Genomic DNA, 5237 nt, shown 5'->3' with positions numbered 1-5237 from the left:
CTAATTTGGAAATGCAGTCATCACAAATATAGTTAGTTGTTACAATGAGGCCACACTGGATAGGATGGGCCTATAATCCATTATTAATTGGTTTTCTTATTAAAAGGGGAAATTTGGATACACACAGGGTGAATGCATTGTGAAGATTAGTTCTGATGTCAAAACCCAAGAACCTAACCAAAACTCTGAGACTGATTTGGAATACATCTTTCTCTATGACATTCAAAAGAAACATGGCCCTGCCAAGACCTTGATGTCAGTTATCCAGTCTTTATTTTTTAATTTATTGCATGACAATAAAGTTTTGTAATTTAAGCCATTCACTTTATTATAACAGTCCTGGAAAAGTAATACACAATACTATAATGCTGGTGCATATGAGCCAGGTATATCTCCATTTTAATCCATATAATAAACATCATCACTCCCTTGTGGGTAGTAATAATGAGGTCAAGGATGGAAGAAAAGGCTCCATTTCTACTTTTCAGATCTAGGTTTCTCAAAGTATATGGAACTCTTTTATAATTGCAAGAAATATATCTATATCTTCAAGTTAAGTCCAGAAACAATCTATGCCCTCAAAAGGCAAATGCAAGAAGGATGCACACAGGTACTATTCAAGGCAAGTATATCGTTGACAATGTGATGCAAGCATGGTGAAGGACACATGTTGTGATTATAGCACATTCTTTTTGGTATGCTATTTGATACAACAGTAGCTTGGTGTACGTATAACAAGTACTTGCCTGCTGAGTTCCAGTGTGCTTACCAAAGGAATTCATGCTTACTCATTTTAATTAATAGCAGCATCTAGTCTGACAAGATCTTAATGTATAACTTTAAATTGAATGCCATGTAATTAATAAATATTTCAGATTTTATATATTAACTGTGTATATTATTTAATGTTTGACAAAGACAACTGATCTTTTTTAAGTTGATTATAATTGAAACAACCGAGCTATGCAAGATGGCAACCACCACGGGCTTGGGAGTAAAAGTCCCTCGCAAATTCTGACTGTTGGAAGAACTCAAAGAAGGCCAGAAAGGAGTAGAAGATGGCACAGTTAGCTGGGGTCTAGAAGATGAGGAAGACTACACGAGATGGACAGGGATGATAATTGGGCCTCCAAGAACAATTTATGAAAACCGAATATACAGCCTTAAAATACAATGTGGACCTAAATACCCAGAAACACCCCCTTTGTAATGTTTGTAACAAAAATTAATATGAATTGAGTTAATAGTTCTAATGGAGTGGTGGACCCAAGAGCCATATCAGTGCTAGCAAAGTGGCAGACTTCATATAGCATCAAAGTTGTTCTGCAAGAGCTGTGGTGCTTAATGATGTCCAAAGAAAATATGAAACTCTCTCAGCCTCCGGAAGGACAATGTTACAGCAATTAATCAAAAAGAAAAACCACAAGCCCTCCCCACATTCAATTTAAGCAGTCTTCATTTTCCACAGTAGTAAATTTTCTAGATACATCTTGTAGACCTCAAAGTCTACAGGAAAGGAAGCTCCCAATTGAAGGCAATTTATCTTAAGATACTGTAAATGATACTAATATTTTTTTCCATTTGAAATATATAAGTTGTGTTATAACAAATCATCCTGTCAAGTGTAACCACTGTCCATGTAGTTGAACTTCTGGGATCAAGAGAGTCTATTTAAATTGATTCTCATCGTGACCAGTGGGGCACATCTAACTCAACTGTGAAAAGACAGATCCCACAATGACCTTGCTGCTGGTTATTCGGCCTGGGGGCTCTGCCTTCTCCGCCAGCCCTGGGACAGCGAGAGTAGAGCAAAGGTTTCAGGTCACATCCTGGGGACTACTGCTGGATGTAGGGTGCTTTGCCTGCACCCTGGTTACTTTCTTAAGTCTTAAATGATGCCCCTTCTAAGCCATTGTCCTGCCCCACTCTTATGCAGAAGCATAAATTGTAACCCTCTGGCCCCTTTGAAATTGGACTTTGCGAAGAATTCAGGGCTTTTCCCCTCCCCCACCTTGATCGAGGGGTGCTGCTCTTTTCCTCCTCCTCAACTCCCTTGTGCACCTTCACCACCCTGCACTCTCCACCTCCCTCCCTGCTTGGCCAGAAGCCATCAGGTCAGGTTGGAAATCTCTGACCTCCTCCTCCACATTTGGAACCACGTTTGATCACTTTCCACCAGCCTGGGAAATGAGCTTTGGGTCCTGGGTCCGGCCACTCTGCTGTCACCCTCAGCCAATGCATCTTTGGCCTAGGTCTTTGTAAGGTGGACAGGGCAGTCCCCAGGGTGACATAGACCTGCCAGCCCTCAGGGTCCCTCTGTTTAGACCTGCAGGAGGCCTCGTGGAGACGCCTGTAGAGCACACAGGGCCCCTCTGGATTGTTCCCTTTCCTGTAATGATGTGGCTTTCAGACCTTGAAGAAGGGTGAGCAGGGCTCCCTGTGGGGCTCGCCTGCCATCCCCACGGCTGAGTGTGGAATCTGACAACTGGAACCAGAGAAACCTGGACCCAGTGCAGATACTGGTTTTGGTGCTGCTGCCTCCCAGGTGCTCAGCAGGGACTGAGGAAGAGCCAGTGTGCACAGCAGATCCCAGCATTGACGGGGCCTGGCCTCCTGGCACGTTGCTGTTATCTCCCACTTCCTGTTCAGGACCACTATGCTGAGATCTGGATGCAAAAAAAAAAAAATGAAGCTAATTTATGGTGTTCTGAAAAAAAGAAAGAAAGAAAAAGAAAGAACCTGTAGTGGGTATTTCATGGTGATTCCTTCTTGAAATGCAAATTCTGAAGAAAATTGAAAGCAATTTTAAAATTTCTTCCTTTCTATGTATTTTATGCTAACCATTCTTCTTCCTTGCTTGGGATTTAACACAGTATTTTAACCAAAAGCTTAGCATTCATTTCCAAAAGGATTAATAATAAAAATTTGAAAACCTTTAGACACATAAATGTTTCAAGTCCATTTAAATCAATGTGTGGTTACTCATGTTTTGTAAATGGCTTTCAAGGTTTATGTGTCTTTGTTGTTGTTGTTGTTGTTGTTGTTGCTGTTTAACATTAATATAACCTCAATGTGATATCTGCTACTTTAAAATCTTAAACCAAACAGTATCAGATTTAACAGTTAATTCATTGGAAGGTAAAATCAGTATACAACAAATTGTTGTTGAGTTCACATAACCAAAATCAATTTTGTCAGCAATTCTTACTTTATAATAAATATCAAAATATGTAGCAAAGATATTGTGAATATCTGAATGTATTCTAACACCAGTTCTCAGACATCAACTGAATGTCTGACAATTCAACTCAATTCTGACACTATCTACTTGGTGTTAGCATCAGATCCAACACATTGTAAGTCAAAGTCCTGAACAAGTTTATCTTTGCTTCAGAAGTCAGAGGTAAGTGAGGATCCCAGTTTGTCCTTGTTTCCGTTTTTCCTTCTACCAATCTGGGGATTCCCACACTCTCTCAAGTTCTATATCTCACTAGGATAACTCAAGAATAACTATGATTATGAATACCAGTTTGATATAAAGATTACAATGAATAACAAGATAAAGAAGTACACAGGGTGAAGTCTAGAATGGTTCCAAGCACTGAAGCATTTATGCAGTCAAGGTGTGCTACTCTCCCAGTACATTGATATATTCACTCATCAGGAATGTCCCATGAGTTTCATTTTCTGGAGTTTTATTAAGCATGATTGACTAAACAATTGACCATGTATTTGAACTCAGTATCTCATCTCCTCCCTATCATAGATTAAGCAGCTGAACTTTCCAACTCAAATTAAACCTAATATTTTTTTAAAAAAACAGGGATGTGATCACCTGTGTCAAATGCTGCCAAAATATCAAATAAAATGAGGTTGATTATTGACTCTGTATTTGAAAAATGTAAATGTGACAATGTGAGATTTCAATGGAGTAGTAAGGACAAAATCTAATTATAGTACATTTGCAAAAAATAAGTTGTGGGAAACTTGAGAGAGTTAAGTATAAACAGCACTTTTGAAAGGAGGATGCTCCAAAGTTATCAGAGACAAAATGTGAAGAGTGATTAAGTGATCAGGGATTAGGATTTAGGAAAGTTTTTGCTGTAAGTGATGTTATTGTTATTTAAGATGTGGGATACTTCAGTGTTTGTAGGATAAGGATGCAATGTACAGATATAAAGTGATAATATATGAAATAATTTATTTTCAGGAGCAAAATACATATAAAGAAGATTATGTGGGTATAGATGTGCTTATATGGGCAATTATGTTGGTACAAGCTTACAGTAGATCTCTTAAGATAGCATGTATTTTCAGTGAATTAAGAGGCTACTAAATCAGTTGATAGTGAGGAAAGGGATGCTATAGGATGCTTGAGATGAGATGATGTGAAATTATTGTTGAACCAAAGAAAATGAGAATGAAAATAAACATAGGAATTACAGTAGGATGATTAGTAACTACTGAATGGGCACTTTAAATTTTAGTCATAAAATTAGAATGAGACGACAAATGAAAGTCTTCAGCCAATAAGATATAAACTACATGTATAATTTCTTGACTTCAACAAACTGTTTGAGTCCTACTTAGGATGACTTGGCATCTGAGCCCTGCCTTCCTGTGACAATAATAAGCCAAGGGAGCTGATGTAATGCACTGTTGTTAAATATGAGAAAAGGTCATGGTTTGGGAAAGTAGTTTTGGTATAAGCTTTTGGATTTTGTACACAGGACTGATAATTATGGAGATGATAGTGATAATGTTGATGGCAGTGCATGTCATTCAAGAGATGGTAGATGGTGTTAAGGTGCCTAGAGTAAACTCCCAGAAGTAGAAAAGATGAGGAAGCAACTACTTATGAGTATTATCATTGTGTAGCACATAGATTTTGTGCTTTACAGCTAAATTCAGTTTAATTGTGTATTCATTATTCCTCCTATTTCACAAAGGAATTCCACTTGATTATCTGAACCTACTATTCAAAAGAGAGAGGGTGTGACAATCTTTTACTATATTCAGAAATTTACCATGAAGGATGGAAGTAAATACTTGTCAAATATTTTATTAGGATTTATTTCCATTAATATGACCACCATCAATTTTCCAGTATCTTTGATATCAAGCCATTTTAGATAGCCTTATAATGAAGTCAGATCCCAGGAAACCTCTCTGCTTGATAGAGTAGAAAGAATTCTAGAGGAATGCTATGGGTTATTTTGTTGACATAAAAAGACTGC

General features: G+C 37.9%; 1 pseudogene; it reads left to right on the top strand.

The window, feature by feature from the left end:
* The first annotated feature begins 970 nt into the window (after positions 1-970).
* Positions 971-1407, top strand: LOC143639209 (ubiquitin-conjugating enzyme E2 variant 1-like; annotated as a pseudogene).
* The last annotated feature ends 3830 nt before the right edge of the window (positions 1408-5237 follow it).

This window comes from Callospermophilus lateralis, chromosome X (genome assembly GCF_048772815.1).
Source record: "Callospermophilus lateralis isolate mCalLat2 chromosome X, mCalLat2.hap1, whole genome shotgun sequence".
Lineage (NCBI taxonomy): Eukaryota > Metazoa > Chordata > Mammalia > Rodentia > Sciuridae > Callospermophilus > Callospermophilus lateralis.
This window is presented reverse-complemented; position numbering and strand designations above follow the sequence as displayed.